The sequence below is a fragment of the Vanellus vanellus genome, assembly GCF_965231255.1.
Source record: "Vanellus vanellus genome assembly, chromosome: 2".
Lineage (NCBI taxonomy): Eukaryota > Metazoa > Chordata > Aves > Charadriiformes > Charadriidae > Vanellus > Vanellus vanellus.
The window spans coordinates 130,692,827-130,714,145 of NC_138906.1; the positions used below are offsets into that span (position 1 = coordinate 130,692,827).

At 41.7% G+C, this 21,319-nt stretch overlaps 1 protein-coding gene across 1 annotated transcript in view; it reads left to right on the forward strand.

Moving 5' to 3' along the window:
* Positions 1–21,319, forward strand: part of YTHDF3 (YTH N6-methyladenosine RNA binding protein F3) — an 86,902-nt gene that overhangs the window by 30,045 nt on the left and 35,538 nt on the right. The gene's annotated exons all lie outside the window — the stretch shown is intronic.

The window sequence follows — 21,319 nt, forward strand, 5'->3', positions numbered from 1 at the left end:
AAAAACAAAACAAAACAAAACAAAACAAAACAAAACAAAACCCAAAATAACCCTACTCTACTGCAAAGTTCAAGTGTTTCTTCTACAAGCTTATGACATATTCCAGGGTGGATAGGCATTTGGGAAGAATTACATTACTATTTATTAACTAGAGAGACATGAAATTGCTTGTCACATGGAAAAAAATACTATTTATCACTCTGGTATTTATTATGTACATGTACAAAACCCCAGTTCCGTATGAGCAAACTCCTGCACAAATTGAAGCTTCCAGGGAAATCCAGAGCAGACAGCCAAATCAGTGGCACCCCCAGTTTGTCGTGGGAGTCTGTTCACATAAAGTACTTTGGAATATTACTGTGGAAGAAATAAATCTTTCAAGTTATGCAAAATTGAATTGAGAACCCATTACTGTAGTGAAGGCTGACCATTTTGTACAGGAAAAAAAAAGTGTATAGTAGTTGCCATCCTTCTCTGAATCAATACTATAGGAAGGTCTCAGTACAGGACATCGTAGCGCTGAAGATACCAGCCGTTCAATGAAACTTAAAACCCAAGGTGTAACAGGTCTGGTTGTTGCAGTAAATGCCTTCTGGTTTTTGTCTGAATTTCTCCATGATCCATCCTTCTTCTTGTCTGTCTGCTCACTGGTGCTGATAGCATTGCTCAAAACTTTGGCAAACCTTTTCCAATTGTACTACATCTCAAAGTTTATAATATACTGTCTAGCAGGGTTGGCTGGTGACTCAGCAGCTTAGCAATAGCCTTTAAAAGTCTTGCTATATAATATAATTCGGCAATCTCATCAGACAGTTGATGGTAGGTACACTGGCAGAGAGCTTGTCTTTCCTTTTACAGCACCATAGATTATTTGCAAAACCATCTTGGTGTAAAAATAAGGGGGGGGAAGTGTAGTATAAGTACAGCCCAAGCTCCTAGTTATATCTAGTTTATTCTGCCCTGTAAGACACCACAATCCTTGGTGTGTGAAGACATGATGAAAAACATTCGTGATCAGGAACTGGCAGGGATAACTCAAGGACTAGGTGAGTGATGAAGGGGAAAGACTTTTATCCTGCTGTCTTGCTGAAGAAAGAGTATGAATCATCTGCATTAAACCATTTGCAGAAGTGATGGTTTATTTACTGTCAGATTTACGGGCATCCCCTTGAAGCCTGGGCATGTTATGGAAGCAAAAAGGGCTAGCTAGACCCAGCCCCCTCACATGGCTGGGAGAATATGCATCACATTATATGTGTTTAAAGAGGGGAAAGACTGTAGGTTCCTTAGCCCTCGTCTCTTCTGCCTTTCAAATAAATCTGTGCCCACACATACAGGGAAGGATTTACCCATCAGCTGTATATTTAATATTTAATTAAATACTTCAGGCTTTAATTTCACCTTTCACAGTTTTCCACCTATCACTCATTTATAGCTGAAATTGTTCTAACTAATTTCACTGGGTTTTCATTGAAGAGCTTCTGTACGCTGGTGGTGAGGAGGAGCCAAAAAAAAAAAAAGAAAAAACAGCAAACAGCTCTTCAGCAAACTTCTATTTATTCCCTGCATCTGCATGTTTCACAACTTCTGTCTGTGACTGTGTGCTTGGTCTGGCTGACTGTAGTGTCCCTCCCTGGGACCTCTGCTCACCATTTTTTTTCTGCTTTTGCAGCTTGTCAACATTTCCACCGTGTAAGAACGTGAGTGATAAAAGATGCTAACTCAGGTTGCTGGGGCAGATGGCCTCTGGAAAGCTGCGAGCAAAATCAACAAGCAGAATTGATAGAGTGAATATTTGTGCATTCATATGCCTTGTCTTTCCTGCATGCATTCCAGCGTATGGTTGCTGCCTGCAGCAGCAGCAGCCTATGGGTTACGATTTGCTGTTCCCCTTTCCTTTACCTTTAATACCAAGTGCTCAATCAAAGCATGTTGTTTCAAGGTGTGGTTCTTTGCTGCCTTGTGCAAAACTTGATTGCACTCTGCAACTGTCAACTTTTTAGTCCTGTTTATGGTACGCAGCAGGATATGCAGGGTAATAAATACAAGCCCTGGCACAGAAGCAGTGACAGAAGCCCTGACTTAACAAATTTTTGCCTGGGAAGATGACTCTAAATTAGAGTTTTACTAGCCAGGGAGTTAGGTGCTGACTTTGTGCTCTCAAGATGTGCCCATCTTGGAGTCCTGTGCTGGAATTCTGCACTGAAATATCTCAAAAAGAAAAAGAAAAAGAAAACAAAACCAAGGAAATAAATTTTTGTCATTAAAACATAGTCACTGGAGAAGGGGACGTGTTGTTTCATATTAGTGCCAACTTGATGGTTACAACATTTGCCAGGACTGTAAAACTTCTAGTTTGATTCCTTCCTCTGCTTCCAAAGCCTTGTCTCCAAAAAGCATGACTTAAATGCTGTAAAAGAATGCTATGAGAACGGTCTATTCCTTAGCTATAGTACACATCATTCATTAGGATTATTTGGGGTTTAGGGCATAATAAGATGAACCTGAGAAGGTAGCATAGCAATCAGAGTACTAAATAGCATATAGGATTAGGAGTTCATGATCCTGGTCCAAAAACTTCATATATTTTACAAGTAATATACAAAAATATCCAGAAGGAGGGACTACCAAACAGTTCTCCTGTCATTGAATAAACATTGCTGTTGTGTTGGAAGCCTGCACAAAGCATGAAAATCTCAAAGGCAGAGAAAAATGTTATTTTTGTCTTTTGAAAAGGGGACATTTGGGGAAAAATAAAACATCCATAGTAGTTATTTGCAGCAATTGCTGACAAACTTGCTTTACAAATAAGAAATCTATTAAATATAATTTAATACATAAAAACTACTGAAATGTATGTACTAAATAAGTTTACTTTTGAATTAAAACACTGTGTTCTATCTAAAGACAGAAGTATGCCTCTCACAAAGGTTTTTGTCTCTGGAAAAAATAGGAAGAAAATAACAATAAGAGAGCATCAGTACTGTTGACAGTAAACATAGATGGAGATTACAACCAATGAAGCTCAGCAGTGATTTATAACTAGAGATCCAATTTATAATACAGATTTTGAACAAACTTAAGTTACTCTAGTTCCAATTAAGTTATTTCTAGAGGAAAAGCTTGAAAAATGAGAATGATCTTTATATATTAGAAGCAGCCTCAACAAATTATATAAACATAGAGACTATATAAGCCTATTATATGCAAGAATTCTAATTGTCTAAACCCACAAGATTTTAAATATTGTAAATAAAATATATATAGAAAGCATTTTTGGAATTGAAGTGCAGTCAAGCCATAATCTTTAAGTTACTAATCATTCTTTTACTGTGACCAAAATTATTTCATACACAAGCTGCTGAATTTTTTGCCATTTATAAATCTGACCTTATAAAGAAGGAGAAAACAATACAAAATGGTTGCCTCAAAAGCTTCTTGGGTTTCTTTTTTTTTTCCTCGCTCTTTTTTCTTGGTTTTTTTTTTTCCCCGTCTCCATACCTTTTCCAGATCAGCCTGACAAAAAGCCTATTTTTGAACCAGTTTGTGGACCCAACTGGGGTTTATACATGAAGTATGTGCTGATTTACTTAGCACTGTAAAGACTGAAAAATTCTGGGCATTCATTAAATGAAGCCCCTGCCGTTGGGTTAGGCAGCTTACACAAGCAGTTACAAGACATAGCTGTTGAGATTTAAGTACCTAATAGAAACCTGATTCTTATCTAAGGCACCTGATGTTCTTCACTGATTTGGTCGTGAAATACTGTACTTCATAATTCTCAAACAGAAGGGTGCAATTCTGCTCATGCTGTAATAAAACGGAACAGGGAACAAGTGAACTGTTAGATAAACATTGCTTCTGTACTGTTCAGCAGCTTTGAGATGTTCGTAATCAGAATTTTATTATCAGCAGCTTGTCCACCCAAACCCACCCTGTATCAGGCACGTTGTTAAATGGGGTACAGGTCCGAGATTCCAGGTGAATGAGAAGGGGTCTGGAAGATGAAGAGTGAAGGGGCTTCAGGAGTGGAAAAGCTTGAGAACCATTGCTGTAGAGATTTAAACTTCAGAAATGAAATTAACCACAGTTTTGTTCAGCTTAATAGCCCCAGAAAAAAATAATGGTTAATTTTATGTCCTCAACAGGTCTGCATTTTCTCTGGTGATCAATGAATATTGTTGATTACCATGCTGTGGAAGTAAGGATGACTTGCATTGATGGGATTTTCATTGATCTGATCTGTATGTAATCAGAGTCACAGAAAAAAAAAAAATAATGTTTTTGGCAAATAAGATGGCACTGCAAAGACTACTAAAGGCAATTTCCAGGGAATTAATAAGTACATGGTAAATTTTGTTCAGTGGAGGTTGTGCAGCTTGGAAGACATTAACCTCCATCAGAAATCTGTGAAGTTTAAAGACTCTGAGTAAAGCAGAGTCAGACCTACTGCGTGCTTTTCATATGCGAATACTTAGCATTGTTGCTTTGAGACACTGGGAAAACCATTTGCAATCTGTAGCCTGTAAATAAAAACTTAACATTGAAAAAAGCACCTGCAAATACTGCAAAAATGTGTGCAGGTGCACCATGAACACATTTGTGCATGCAGAAATGCAAAAGTAAGCATGCATGGTTACCTTTCACTTTCATACCAAGTAATCTGATGCATTTTCCTGTCCTTCGTTTAGTTTTGTATCTATTATAATACTATATACCTCAACAAACTAAATGCAAACCTTTTCTTTGGGTCTTGCATTTTATTAGGAAGAAATGAGAGACACACAACACAGTCATTCTTCCTAAGTTATGTGGAAGGGAAGATAATTTTTTTTTCTGGAAAACACTGATATATGTGTTAAACTATGGTCTGCTACTGCTGATATTGTTGGAATTTTATACAAGAATATTCCTGTACAGATAAATTCTTACAGTAAACAGACATTATGCTATATCTAAAATTATGATTCCTTTTACAATGCAGAAAGTGAAGTATTGCAATTTCTTTTTTTCTTATTCCGCTTTGAAAAATGTAAGTATTTTCTCTTGTGAAATTCTATTCTTTAAATCATGCTGTTAATCAATTCTGTTAGTAGATATTTTAACAAGCAGCTCTAGGATACATCAAGCCAAATAGATGTAACCAAACCACTATCCTATTTGAAACAGTGGGCACCTTCTCACCTAGACAAGCTTTGGACTGCCAAATCATAAGTGCTATGACCAGAATTAGGCCACTAGAACAAACTGCTGTGTAGAATCTATGCATTGTTTACATTATGCCCAGACTAAACCAATAACTTAAGCCCTCACAACTCTCTATGTACTAAGCATCAATGCGACAGATATTCCCCAGGCCTTGTCGCTACTGTTGAACAGGTTTGTGAGATGAAAAGGAATATATTGCGTTATGCCTTTTACTCCAAGTAAATAAAAATAGTTTACCTTGTCATGCTTTAGATACTGAGATAAAAATCAGGCATCAATAAGTGTTGTGTCTTTACTGGATAAAAACAACTTGTTGATCCTGGAAACTCTGCTGAAGCTTGTAGAAAACAAGAAGGTGATTGGTGACAGCCAGCATGGCTTCACCAAGGGCAAGTCATGCCTGACAAATTTGGTGGCCTTCTACAAAGGGGTTACAGTGGCAGTGGATAAGGGAAGATCAACTGATGTCATCTACCTGGACTTGTGCAAAGCGTTTGATACTGTCCCACATGATATCCTCTAATCCTCTAAATTGAAGAGACATCGATTCGACAAATGGACCACTCAGTGGATAAAGAACTGGCTGGACGGTAGCACTCAAAGAGTTGCGGTCAACAGCTCCATGTCGAAGTGGAGAGCAGTGACTAGTGGCGTTCCTCAGGGGTCGGTACTGGGACCTGTACTGTTCAACATCTTTGTCAACGACATGAACAGTGGGGTCAAGTGCACCCTCAGCAAGTTTGCCGATGATACCAAGCTGTTTGGCGAGGTAGACATGCTGGTGCAAAGGGATGCCATCCAGAGGAACCTGGGCAGGTTGGAGAGGTGGGCCCAAGCCAACCTCATGCAGTTCAACAAGGCCAAGTGCAAAGTCCTACATCTGGGTCAGGGCAATCCCAAGCACAAATACAGGCTCGGCGGGAAATGGCTGGAGAGCAGCCCTGAGAAGAAGGACTTGGGGGTGCTGATTGACGAGAAGCTCAACATGAGCCAGCAATGTGCGATTGCAGCCCAGAAGGCCAACCATATCCTGGGCTGCATGAGAAGTGTGGCCAGCAGGTCAAAGAAGGTGATTCTGCCTCTCTACTCCACTCTTGTGAGACCCCACCTGGAGTACTGCATCCAGCTCTGGAGTCCCCAACATAAGAAGGACATGGACCTGCTGGAGCGTGTCCAGAGGAGAGCCACGAGGATGATCCGAGGGCTATAGCACCTATCCTATGAGGAGAGGCTGGAAGAGTTAGGGCTGTTCAGCCTGGAGAAGAGAAGGCTCTGGGGAGATCTTATTGTGGCCTTCCAGTACCTAAAGGGGGCCTACAGGAGAGCTGGGGAAGGACTTTTTACTAGTGCATGTAGCGATAGGATGAGGGGGAATGGCTTTAAACTGGAAGAGGGCAGGTTTAGATTAAACATTAGGAAGAATTTTTTAATTTTGAGGATGGTAAGGCACTGGAACAGGTTGACGAGAGAGGTTGTTGAGGCCCCATCCCTGGAGGTGTTCAAGGCCAGGCTGGATGTGGCCTTGGGCAACCTGGTCTAGTGGGAGGTGTCCCTGTCTATGGCAGGGGGGTTGGAACTCGATAATCTTCAAGGGCCTTTCCAACCTAAACCATTCTATGATTCTATGATTCCAGATAGGTACAGCACTGGTTTCCGCTCTATAAATACTCTTTACAAATATTCTTTTGAGTAGGTGAGAAAAATAGCTACTCCTCTATCCTAATTTTCCTTCCACATACTGGATTAAAAACTGGTCTATGCTGCCTCTAAATGATACTGTCTCAACACAAAAAAAAAAATCTTTAAGATGAGCCATTGACAACCTAATTTCATTTAACACCAGCTTCTCTGTTTCCAGCTGAAGGTCAATTGTCTCTACTGACTTTCAGAATGTACTTTTATTGCGTTAATAATGTTGTCCACTGCCTTGATGACATAAGGCTTCATAGGCCTGGGCATTAATATTTTATTTACAAAAGAGCCCAAGTGTGAGAAGTCAACTTAGAGCCACAGCCTGTGGATAGATTTCCATGCCTTCCTCCCAACATGGTACCCATCTTGCTGGCTGATCACCTAGGATCAAGATGAGGTAAACCTGGGACATGAGAAATACTATTCAGTGTGAACCAAGACTAGATGACAGTGCATCTCCTGCTGGCGGCATGTCACAGAGCCAGTCTAGACTGGAAAACACTCTACAGGGTAGGCACCAGGGTAGGCTCTTCAGTACTGCTGCTGGCACTGGGACATGTCACTTTTTTTCCCCCTTTGCAAGACAGCAAAATTGTGGAGGTCCAGAGAACAACTGGTTTTAAAGAAATTCTGGTGATCCCCTTTCAGAGGAAATACATGGTTTTCAAGAGCGTTTTTCCAGAAGCTGTGTTGAGAAGCTAGTGTTCACTGTTGGCTATTGGAAGTTAGCAAGTGACTGTTTTCAGATGATGAAACCAATGTGGCCTAGTTTCCAGTGGACCTGTGTTTCAAGTTCCTCCACCATCCTCAACAGAGTAGTGCCAGCTACCTTCTTGGTGCAGTTTGTTCCTGGAGCCAAGGTCAGACCCTCCATCTGGCAGAGACAGCAGTGCTGTGCTGGCTGTGACCCACACACATGCTGACCGGTGAACCTGAGCAGACAAGAGAGACGTGAGGACAGCTGAGCTTATGCTGCAGCTCTTGAGGGGAGAGAGAAGGTCACCTCTGCCCTTTCTCCAGTCCTTATACCTTGTAAGGACTTAATACCTTTGGGCCCTTGCCTTTCTGTCAAATGTAGTCAACATTATCTGTCAGGTTCAAAAATTTTGAGGGGGAGAGACAGATCAGAGACTGACTGATGGACAGACAGATGGGCAGGCAATGTGATCACCTCTATTTCCTTAGGAAATCAGGTCTGTAAGTCTTATGCAAAATGGTGGATCAGATGTGGGTGGGTGGGATTTTCAAAAGCTCCTAAGACCCAAAGTGGCAAATTTATTTATGCACCTCATCTTAGCTCGGATAAAAGGAGAATTAGGTACCTAAGTAACATTAAAAGTCTAACCTAAATGATTTTAATAGGATTTGCTGTATCACTTGAGTAGCCTTAATCCCACTTGTTGTGTTTAATATGATAGGAGTTTTGGCACTGATTAAAAAGAATCCATCATTTTATAAGGCTTACACAAAAGCAATGCTAGTGCCTGAAAACCTTGAAAAATTTAAAGTTACAACATCAGATTCCTTAATTCACACACATTGTCTTAATGGTAAAATCTAACAAAGCCTTAGATTGGTGCCAAGCATTCAACATTGAAGCAAGTTTTTACATTGATCCAGGCAAATAAAAAACATATCGGATAAAAGATCTCCCATTTTCTACAACCAGTTAAAACCATTTAAAACCAGTTAAAACATATGGTTTGTCGGAGAAGAAGACCAATGAAATGTTGCAAAGGCACAGTCAGGGCAAGTCTTCATTGGGTTTGCAGTACTTCTACATGTGAGGCTTTGTAGCAGAGAGCCATATGTCATGGTAGATAAGGTGTACTGACACTGTCAAGACCTGTGAGCAAATTCTGGCTCATAAGTATTTGCAGGAAGGATTGCAGAGGAAAGTGGGCAGAGTGAATACAAGTATAGATGTGATGATACCGGTGTCCTCTGGGCATTGTGAAAGTAAGACTGGTAGGCACCACTATCAAAATTAATTTCTCCTAGTCAAATGGAATGCAGGTTCCAACAGTGGGTCCAACATCTCACCCTCAGTATATTTTTTTCCCCAGTAAAGTTGCTTTTTAAGAAGATTAATTGGTTTAAAATTGTTTTTTTTTAAAACTGAGAACAAGGGCTTTTTTATAGGTTTTTCAAATAACCAATTTAAGCTAGGTATGGAAATAAATCTTTAAATCTATAAACCATCCATTTACTGCATTCCACAATTACGAAATTTGCTTTCATTTTATACTGTAAAAACCAAAACCTATGAGAGCATACCATGTCAAAATATTTAGCTTTGGATTTAAAATGTCAGATGTATAGTTAGATATTGCACTTGCAGTGACTAGACAGTCAACATGGGACATTTCAGAAAAAAAAATCAATCCAAATTGGTAGACCTCTGTGAAAGCTTTGAGTTTAAATGAGGAATATCTTCTGAAAAGAAGTGGTTCTGAGCAGTTTTACTGCAAAACCTAAATGAATGGCTTGATTTTCAAAAATGCTTAAATGGGCACAAAGTACCAAAAGAGAGTAAAGCACTTCCGAAAATTATTATGTTTATTGAGAAGCTTATCTCTAGGAACTTATAAAGAAGTTGAGCAGAGACTAAGCAGTGCAAATAGCTTGACCCATTTAAATTCTAAGCATTAGGGTGTTATTTGCCCATCTCCCTGACAGTAAAACCAAGCTAATAAATAACCACATTGCATCATCTTTCCTTGCTACCTTCAGGGAAATCCTGTTTACTTACACCCTTGCTTGCCAAGTGAAACAATATTTGAGTTCTTGAATGACATATGAATTTTAATCCAGGTTGGCAATCACTGGGTATTCACTGACTCAGCTGAGTTAATAAATTAATTAGGTGGTTTTATTCTTGATTCTTTTATTGTTTCTTCAGTGAAATCAACTAAAAAGGCGTGATGATGCTGTCTGTACTGCCTATACTAATCATATTCAGAGTCTCTATAGTGGCACCATTACAGGAAATATACTGCAGCCATTTCTATCTTCTGTCAATGTTTTCCTTTCTTTTAGTGCATGAAGATAGCCAGAGGACACAACTATACTTGGATACTGCAGTAGTCCTTCCCTGTGATGTCCTTTCAGCTGTCCAGGCAGGGGAACTTAGTATCATATAATTGAAATTAAATGAATGGCATGAGCACAGAAGTTCTGAGAAGGTAGTTTTATGATGTGGTTAACCCCAAAAGATGTCTGTCATTCCTAAAAAAACATGTAAGATCAATGATACAATGAATGGATTGATGGTGTGTCGTGGTTTGGCCTCAGCCAGCACCAGAGAACCACGCAGCCACTCGCACGACTCCCACAGCCGTGGGAAAAATCAGCAAAAAAAGGGCAAAACTCGTGGGTTGAAATATTATAATTTAGCAGAACAGACAAAGGGAAAAAGAAAGAAAGAAAAACAATAACACCGGTAAAGGAATACAAGAACGCGATTACAGTACCGCCGCGAAGCGCACCGACCGGACCCGCACCGCCGCGACCCGCCCCCGAGTGGCGACTGACTCCCCCGCCCCGGCTAGCTCCTTTTATAGCGGGCATGGGTCACGTGGTATGGAATACGTGCCTCCCCTGCCGGCTCCTTGGAAATTAACCCCTATCCTTGCCGGAACCAGGACATTATCCACCCCTTATTCCATACCATCTATGTCATGCCCAGATCTTTCAGTTCCCATAGTCTATGAGCCATCCCTTAAAAATGTCCATTAAGCTCACAATCAGACTGTAATTTGGAATATGCATCCTCCAAAAACCCACAACACCTAAGAAAGCTTGTGTTTCCTTTTTACTAGTCGGTGGGGACATAGCTGCTATTTTGTTGATCACATCCATTGGGATCTGACGGCGTCCATCTTGCCACTTTATTCCTAAAAATTGGATCTCCTGTGCAGGTCCCTTAACCTTACTTCGTTTTATGGCAAAGCCAGCTTTCAGAAGGATTTGAACTATTTTATTCCCTTTCTCAAAAACTTCTTCTGCTGTGTCGCCCCATACAATGATGTCATCAATGTACTGCAAATGTTCTGGAGCTTCACCCTGTTCCAGTGTGGTCTGGATCAGCCCATGACAAATGGTGGGGCTGTGTTTCCACCCCTGGGGCAGTCGATTCCAGGTGTACTGGATGCCCTTCCAAGTGAAAGCAAACTGTGGCCTGCACTCTGCCGCCAAAGGGATTGAGAAGAATGCATTGGCGATATCAATCGTTGCATACCACTTGGCTGCCTTCGACTCCAGTTCGTATTGAAGCTCTAGCATGTCTGGCACAGCAGCGCTCAGCGGTGGTGTGACTTCATTCAGGCCACGATAATCCACTGTTAGCCTCCACTCTCCATTAGATTTTCGCACTGGCCATATGGGACTATTAAAGGGTGAGCGAGTCTTGCTAATCACTCCTTGAGTCTCTAGTTGACGAATCAACTTATGGATGGGAATCACAGAGTCTCGGTTAGTACGATATTGCCGTCGATGCACCGTTGTGGTAGCAATCGGCACCTGTTGTTCTTTGACCCTCAACAACCCTACCACAGAGGGGTCCTCTGAGAGACCAGGCAAGGTGGATAACTGTTCAATTTCTTCCGTCTCCAAGGCAGCTATGCCAAAAGCCCACCGGTATCCTTTTGGGTCCTTAAAGTATCCTCTCCTGAGATAGTCTATGCCAAGGATGCATGGAGCCTCTGGGCCAGTCACAATGGGATGCTTTTGCCACTCATTTCCAGTTAGGCTTACTTCAGCTTCCAGTACAGTCAACTCTTGTGATCCCCCTGTTACTCCAGAAATACAAATGGGTTCTGCTCCTCTGTAATTTGATGGTATTAAGGTGCATTGTGCACCAGTGTCCACCAGAGCCTTATACTCCTGTGGCTCAGATGTGCCAGGCCATCGAATCCACACAGTCCAATAAACCCGGTTGTCCCTTTCCCCCACCTGGCTGGAGGCAGGGCCCCTCTAATCCTGATCATAGTATACATTACTCACCTGTTGCAAAAATGATTTGGAAGTCCCTTCAAGAGGATCGGAGGTTAGATCAGGCCTTCCATTCTGTCTGGGGAACTGTCTGCTGGAAACAGGAGCTGCACTTTTTCTGGAGGGATCCCCTTTTGTGTTTGTTCTTCCTTGCAGCTCACGTACCCGTGTCCGTAGTGCTGAGGTAGGTTGTCCATCCCACCTCCTCATGTCCTCTCCGTGGTCACGCAGGTAAAACCACAGGGTGCCTCGTTGTGTGTACCCCCTGTACTCTTCCTCTTGAGTAGGGAAACGCCTGCTCCTAATAGCTGAGATGCTGGCCTGTACAGGTGGGGTGTAGGACATACTCTCTTCAAGTTGCTGGACCTTCTGGGACAGTTTCTCCACAGCTGAAATGAGGGGGGAAGATAGGCTTTCTTCATATTGACGGAGTCGTCCAGCCACCTCATCCACCGTTGGTCCCTCTTCACCTCTCCATTCCATCACTGCCAAGGAGTTGGCATATGATGATGGTGCGCTCCGTACAAACTTCCGCCATATGGGCCTTGTGCACTGGACTTCATCAGGATCTGTGGGTAACTGCGCATTATCTGGGTCAAAGTAAATCATCTCTCGTACGGCTAATTCCCTTAGGTACTGGATACCTTTTTCCATGGTGGTCCACTTGCTTGGACGACATACAACATCTTCGCTGAAGGGATACCTTTCCCTTACACCTGCCAGGAGTCGTCTCCAGAGGCTGAGGGCTTGTGTCTTTTTCCCAATTGCCTTGTCAATGCCTGCCTCCCTAGACAAGGATCCCAGCTGCTTAGCTTCCCTGCCCTCTAATTCCAAGCTACTGGCCCCGTTATCCCAGCATCGGAGCAGCCAGGTGACAATGTGCTCACCAGGAAGTCGACTGAAATCTTTTCGCATATCTCGCAGCTCACTCAGGGATAGGGATCGGGTTATTACCTCTGGTTCTGTCTCTTCCTCCTGTTCCTTTGATGGCCCTGGTTCATCATCATCCTTTACTATGCGAACTGATTTCTTGGTGTATTTCTTCTTTTGTATAGGAGCAACTGATACTGGCACAGGTTGGTTGTCCGGTTCAGCTGCAGTGCCTGCCACTGGGGTTTGAGTGGCTGCATTGCCTGTCACCAGGGTTTGAGTAGCCACAGTGCCTGCCACTGGAGTTAGAGTAGCCTCATTGTCTGCCACCGGAGTTGGAGTAGGCTCCTTGTCTGCCACCGGGGTTGGAGTAGCCTCCTTGTCTGCTGGTCTGGCTTTCCCCTCTTTCCCCTGAGGGTCCTGCATAGTACTGAGCAGTGTTTGGTAGATACTGGCCAGGGCCCAACACAGTGCCATAAGTTGTGCCTCTCTGGAATAGCCACAGCATTTTCCTTTGAAATATTCTATTACTTTATCGGGGTCCTGTAGTTGTTCAAGGGTGAAGTCCCAAACCATTGGAGGTGAGAAGTTCTCTAGATATCTGCCCATGTTCTCCCACATCCCATGCCACCCCTGACTATCTGGCCTTGGGACAGATTTCTGAGTGGTAGTCTTAAACAGCTTTTTTACCCTAAAAAAGACTTGAAAAACATTCAGGAGACATAGCAATAGGAACACGCTGGTTTGAGCATCCCAAGGATATTCAAAATTCTCAAGAGGTGTTACACCTGGCCCAAAGGAGAAAAAGGAGGCAAAAGAGCTGGGGAAAGTATCTCCCCCTGTTTCTCCCATAGATTGGGTGTGATTATTGATAACTTCTGAGAGACGGGAACCAAGGTATGGACAGGACAGCAATACTACATAGAAACCCCAACAAAGCCACTTGAATAGTGATGTTACCATATCATAAGCTGATATTGCACAGGACAGCAAAATTATAGTCCTGATCCCTCTCCCTGAGATAACAAACAGCATCACAGGGAGTACATACAGCATATAAGAATTTACATAACACAGCCATGTAAACAAACGAAGCAACATTGTAACCGGCTACTATTTAACTAATAGGAGAAATACATATAAGAAATCCGTTTTAACAAGCTCTGGTCAGATCTGTTGTTATTACAACCCTTCGAGCCCCACGTTGGGCACCAAAAAAGGACTGTCGTGGTTTGGCCTCAGCCAGCACCAGAGAACCACGCAGCCACTCGCACGACTCCCACAGCCGTGGGAAAAATCAGCAAAAAAAGGGCAAAACTCGTGGGTTGAAATATTATAATTTAGCAGAACAGACAAAGGGAAAAAGAAAGAAAGAAAAACAATAACACCGGTAAAGGAATACAAGAACGCGATTACAGTACCGCCGCGAAGCGCACCGACCGGACCCGCACCGCCGCGACCCGCCCCCGAGTGGCGACTGACTCCCCCGCCCCGGCTAGCTCCTTTTATAGCGGGCATGGGTCACGTGGTATGGAATACGTGCCTCCCCTGCCGGCTCCTTGGAAATTAACCCCTATCCTTGCCGGAACCAGGACATGGTGTTACTACTATAGTTGATGTTCCTGCATTACCCTATTCTCTTAGGTTCTGTGTAGACACAGAACAAGTTGGTCCCTGGCCTCGGGCAGCCTGTATCTACATATAAAAAGACACGAAAGGACACAGTTAGACAGAGGATAAGAAAACAGTTAAACCATACTGGTCAAAACAGTAAGCCTAAATTATTGCACGTCTGCAACCTAGGCCTTGAGAAGCCTGGAAATGTCCCAGAGAAGAGCTTCAAGGAGGGACTGAAAGGAGAAAACTCCTTTTGTGGAGCTTTTCCCAACAGTGAGGGCAAAAGAGGGGCTGCACCTAATTCTAACTCACTGCTAAAAGACAGCTGGTGCCATAGGTTAGATGGCAACAGTAAAAAGTGCTTTGATTTGAGGATAAATATCCTAGGTTTGATGTAACAGAGGAATGGGAGTATAAGGATGCACACAGCTAACACTTTCAGACGTGCACAAAAAGCAGTCTTTACAGCATCCTCATGGGTAGGTGTGAGCAGAGCAAGACTGATTTTGACAAGACCAGAAAAAGGTCTCAATAAATGAGACAACAATAACGTAAATTAAAAGTTCAGGTTTGTGACTAGACAAAGAGAATTCTATCCTGGACAGGTTATGTAAAGGAAATTAGTAAAAAAGGAGGTATGAACTAGGGACAGATACAGAGGAACCTGACAGATGTTCAGATATAGCCAAAATGACAGGCAGAGAGATGACATTTCCTATGGCATCAAAGAAGAGGCAGAGAAAGGTTTGGCTGCAAGGGGGAGACTGTTGGCTAATGATTCATGAGAGAAAGCCAGGCAGACATACTAATATTTTAGTTGCCAGTGATAAATGCTTTGGAGGTGAGAAGTGAATGTGACAATCCTAAATGAGTATGATCAATTGCATAGAAATAAATGGTATTTGATATGTATCTGAGAAGCCAATGTAACCACAAAACAGAGCACATACCGTACTCTATCTCAGGATAGTTATTAGTCAACTCTGTCTTGTTGCAAAGGAGTTAGGTATCTCATCTTTGATTTCTAACAGAGTTAGAAAGTCTCATATTAGCCTATTTTTAGACTCAATGGGTAAGAGGTTTTGCTTCCAAACAAAAATAATATGGTCTTAACGCAGATCCCTGGGATGGCCTGTAACTAACCTCCTTCTTTTTGGAGAAGCAGCCATTCACTTCAGCTTTTTGTTTGCTTGTTTTCTTTACATACTCAATGTTTAATTCATAGCAAAAACATGCTTATTCATCCTCTTTAATCATCTTCATTTTGTGAGAGAGACTGTTGAAAAACTACAGAAACAACGGGTTTAGGACATCTTTACCTGCTATTTCACTAGCTTTTAAAAAGCCTGCAAAGCAAAGAATTGTTCCCCTTGATGTCTGTGTTGGTCTGGCTTCCTATCAAGGTATACTTCTGCAGTGCTGTCCTCAGATTGACTTCTCTCTGAACTCTACTTTCTGTCTTATAGATTGCCCCAGAAAACATTTCTCAAACACCGACATCGCTCAGCTGTGTGGAGTTACACCAAAAATGAATTTGGCCTAGTTTAAAACTAATAGTAATTTCAGAACATGGCAGGGGAAAAAATTCTTAACTGAAACATTTTTCTAGTTTGCTTGCATTGGAAAATTTACAAACTCATGAAGAAAACATCACTTGTCCAACCTTAGTATTAAATACTAAACCAGCCATATTTTCTTATTTTGATCTGGAAACTTAGTTATTGCTTTTAGGTTTTTTTACAAGAAATTATTACAAACTAACTCAGCCACTTGTTTAACCAAATAAAAATTTACATAACCTTATGCCACTGAAATAGAAATTAACTCTTTCCTGTTCCTAGCTGAGGTCCTACCAAGGTGAATGCTAGCCATTCAGTGCTTTGTCAGCTCTTGAACCTGAATTCTCTTTCTTCAGACCTGAATTCTCTTCAGAACCTGAATTCTCTTCTTCTTGCAGACGACACTAAACTGGGGGGGCGTGTTGATCTGCTTGAGGGTAGATTGGCTCTGCAGAGGGATCTGGACAGGCTGGACAGATGGGCTGAGGCCAATGGTATGAGGTTCAACAAGGCCAAGTGTCGGGTCCTGCACTTGGGTCACAACAACCCCATGCAGCGCTACAGACTGGGGGCGGAGTGGCTCGAAAGCTGCCTGGCAGAAAAGGACCTGGGGGTGTTGGTGGACAACCGGCTGAGCATGAGCCAGCAGTGTGCCCAGGCAGCCAAGAAGGCCAACACCATCCTGGCCTGCATCAGGAATAGTGTGGTGAGCCGGACTAGGGAAGTAATCATCCCCCTGTACTCGGCACTGGTGAGGCCTCACCTCGAGTACTGTGTTCAGTTTTGGGCCCCTCACTACAAGAAGGACATTGAGGTGTTGGAGCGTGTCCAGAGAAGGGCTACAAAGCTGGTGAAGGGTCTGGAGGACAAACCTTATGAGGAACGACTGAGGGATCTGGGGTTGTTTAGCCTGGAGAAGAGGAGGCTGAGGGGAGACCTTATCACCCTCTACAACTACCTGAAAGGAGGTTTTAGAGAGATGGGAGCTGACCTCTTCTCCCTGGCGACAAGTGATAGGACAAGAGGAAATGGGTTCAAGTTATGTCAGGGCAGGTTTAGATTAGATGTTAGGAAGCATTTTTTCACTGAAAGGGTTATTAAACATTGGAATAAGCTGCCCAGAGAGGTGGTGGATTCACCATCCCTGGAGGTGTTTAAGAAAAGGGTAGATGAGGTGCTTAGGGACATGGTTTAGGAGTGGTGGTGTTTTTATCAGGGTAGGTTAATGGTTGGACTTGATGATCTTAAAGGTCCCTTCCAACCTCACTGATTCTATGATTCTATGATTCAAATTGTATTACAGCTGATAACAATAAGTGCAGTGTTAAAGCTCAGAGATCAGAGTATGTTCCTTCTGCCTCTGGATTTGGAGATGCTCTGTCCTGAGCCAGCCACAGGCAGTAGCTCACTCCCTCTTCGAGGACTCACAGAGCCAAGGGCTTCTTTCTTGGCTTTCTGCTGAGATGACCGCCTACAGTTCTGGCCCTGTCTATGCAGCAGACTCGCATCACTGGTTGGTGTTTTTTTGGTGATTCTGCCACTGCCATCATTTGAGCAAATATTTTAGCAGTCTCCTCTTTAGCCATGAAAATGAAACAGAAGTGGTAAAATAAGAATTAGGGTGTTTCACTCCCCCCTCCATTTAATAAATACATAAACTCATTAAAGAATAAAATCAACTCACCTGATCAACCCAAATGTGACTTCTGGTTTAAAAAAAATACTTTAATTTTTGGCAGTATGCATATTGAAAAATTAAGATACTCAAATACAAAAATAAAACTATTGTTAATCTTTAGCAGCAACAACAAACTGAAGAAAGAAAATAGTATATTTATAAAACTTGTGTATCCATTTCAGAACTACAATAACAAAGAAAAAGAAGAGGAAGCCATTGAACTATCATCTTCATATTAATTGAGGGTTGCACTAACATTTTCTAATCTGCATATATCAGATTACTGATAACAGCATTATTCCAAGATGCACTGCAGATAATTAAGCCTATTTTTTCATGTCCTATAAATCATCTTTGCACAAAGTGCTGAGTTTATGATTAATTTCTTCTCTATATCTTTCCAGTGACCTAAATACTTCTTTTTTTTTCTGTGAGATCAATATCCTTAGGCTGTTTCTTCATAGACTATGTTTTAAAGATGAAAAATACCTGACATGATGTAGGCATACTAAGGGTGAAAGATTAGCTTCTCATGTACATCACCCTAGTTTATATCTTACCCTGCTTCCCACCCTTGTGGTGAAAAGAGCCTTTGTGCTTTGGCCATGAGCAAACCAGACTTTTCATGACACCTAAATGACACATTTGGCTGCAGTGCATTTATCAATAACTAGGCCTGAATTCTCTGGGTTTATATCTACACCCTTTAGAGACTTTTATAATAGAGTATCCAGAATCAATTCCACTGGCAATTTACACGTGCTTTTCCTTCATACCTTGCCTCAACAGTAGTTTTAAACATTTTTTTCTATGAATAACAGAAGCCGGGCTTACTCTAAATTTGTCCTGTGTCTTTTAAACTACTCCAACTGTGGTTATTTCCAATTTTCTAATCCTCAATAGCTGCACCTCCGATTCCTCCCCAGCCCTCAGTATTGCCTTCACTTTCCCACCAGGCTCCCCCACTTCAGCTCTCCAGCTCCCTCACCCCAGAACTGAAGCCCTCCTAGACCTGCCCTGGCAATCAGAGCCCTCTCATGGGTCTCACCTTTGCTAGCCTACTTCTCGGGCAAGACTTACATGGACTGTGTGACTGTCAGCACTGCATTGGTACAGCCCAGGCAGCTGCCCTCGGCCACTTGCCTGCCACCATAGGCAAGCAAAAAGGATAGGAACATGTTTATTGTGTTTCCTCCCTCTCCTCCATCTATTCCCTGCTCACTGTATGGGTTAAAGAGTTTGTTCTCCTACCAGAGAAACAGCTTTTGAGGGGCACTTCCTTCAAAACCACATGCCGAGTGAAGCCTGGACCACCAGAATTCCACCTTCAAAGCAGGAGAGGACATCGTATTGGCCTGAGGGCTGAAGGTGTCACAGCTTCTCCTGGCAGCTGGAGGGGCTCCAGAGCTCCCATCAGGGCGCTGGGCAGGTGCTTGACAGGACTAACACCCTCTTTGACAGAGAAGCAATGTCAGGAATAAATAATTACACTAGAAGCTTGTACTGTAAGATTGAAAGGCAGGGGAATTACCAGGCAACTGACTGGTGCACAGCTGACCGAGAAGTCTGTAGCAGCTGGGCTTTTTTGAAAGCTCTGAACGAGTCAGTTTACGTTAGGAAGAGTGCTTGTACAGCAAATGGCTAAAGAATAACCTGGGAAAACAAGCCTTGGTCTCCACAAGGAATTTGGCACAGTGTCCGTAAGTCATACCTGCAAAACTGGCCATACGTGCCTTCCTGCCCCTTGCCCCAGCCATGCCCAGTAACATCGCAACAGTCTTCCTTCATTTCTTCTTGGAAGTTAAACTCCTTTCAGGACTGATGAAGCACTTGGGTAATGCCAAGCTTCATCTTCATTTATTATATTTAAAGAACTACTTACCAAATCACTTTGAGTCTGGACATAAACTCCTTCAAATGCCAAAAATACTAATGGAAAATGATCTATTTTGAGAATAAGAGAAGTGAAGAAACACTGAAATTTATAATGGAGAGCAGTACATCTCCATAATGGTGAACACCTAGTTTTACTTCTGAAACAGAAAACTCAATTTTGGAAAAGGAGGAACCCAAGCACTTGGATAGCAATTCTATTCCTGTTGCCAAGAATATTCCTGTTGGAGTTTTGACTGGTGAATTATAGTTCAACATTTCACAGCCACAATAATTTCCAGTTGCCCTAAGATTTCTGAGATGAGCTTGGCAACTCTGAGCGAGTCACACAGGGGTAGCTTATTTCAAGCACCACCTAGTGGAGCTATTTAAAAGACATACACACACACAAAAGGCAGCAATTAGCAAAATATTTTAGCTTTTGAAGGCAGGAATGGCAGTTGACAATCTCACCTCTTTAAATGTTGCTATTTGATTGCTCGTTAATAGCAAGTCACAACAGCTCTGAAAAATGCTAAATTAATAAAGGTGAAAAAATACTTGTCTGTCGAGCTGTTCCATGTACAAAATTTGGCGCTTACTGAGCCTCAGCATAGGACATTTTCTTCACAACTCATTAGGCCCAAAATATTGATATATGTCCTTTAATAATCTGAATTCCCCAAGTAAAAGAAAAATTAACTTCTGCTTTTAAATGAAAACAAGTGAGAGAGAATGACTGAAATGTCATTATTTTAATAATGGAAAATAACTAACCAAAGAAAGAAGGTACTTCTAATCTTATTCACTGGTTAGTGAAATGTGGCTATATAATTATGTAAATATACAATTTTTAAAATTTAGTGTATTATGCTTACAGACATTTGATAGGCCTGTCTGAGCAATTTTCTACAATAAAAATAATATAACATGAATCAATACAATAACTTCATTAATACTTCTATCATTTTTGTTGATTTAATTTAAGTATGGAGGGATGGTTACTTATTTTAAATTCTATGTTTGATCTGAGCATCATATCATAACATGTGTAATTCATACATTAAATATTATGAAGAGCATTCTTCAGCAAGACCTCAGGCTTATAAGATTTGATAGAATTTGACAGAAAATATTAAAATACTGAGTTCTTTAAAGTGATGTGTTGTCAGCCTAAAGTAAACTGAGTTTGCCCTGGACTGGGAGGACTGGGATCAAACCTGGAGCACCTGAATACCTGTGCCTTGGCTAATCAGGGGGCTAGCCAGTGAAGACCTTGCAATTGAGATTAGGGAAGAGAGACGGCCATAATCAGGCAATTAAATATAAAATAGAAAGAATACTGTGAAGTGTCAACAATAAGAGAAAGTACTGTCATGCCAGAATCGGCATAACCATTTATGAGATGCAGTTACTGATGGCTAAAAGATCAAAACACTGGCAAACAGAAATTAGTGAAAGAACTGACAGGAGAGACCAATGCTCAGAAAAAATAATCCTGAACTGTCTGCCCTGGAGACACTTTTGAGTGGACTAGAATTAATGGTGTTGATTCAGCAGCTGATCAGACATTTGATTACATAGGTTAATGAAAAGCCTTAAAAAAATGGACTGCTTCTGTGTCTGGAATGAATAATAAGGATGTAGAAAGGATTGTATATCTCTCTTTGATGAGGCTGTTAAAATAAAACTGCATTCACAATAGCCAATGGGTTATGGGTTCCACCATGTAATTAGTTAAGTCAGCTGTATTTGATATATATTTATTATTCAATTAATCTATATTTAGAGAAAAAAGCTCTTAGCTCTAACTTTTGTGTATTGAAAGTAT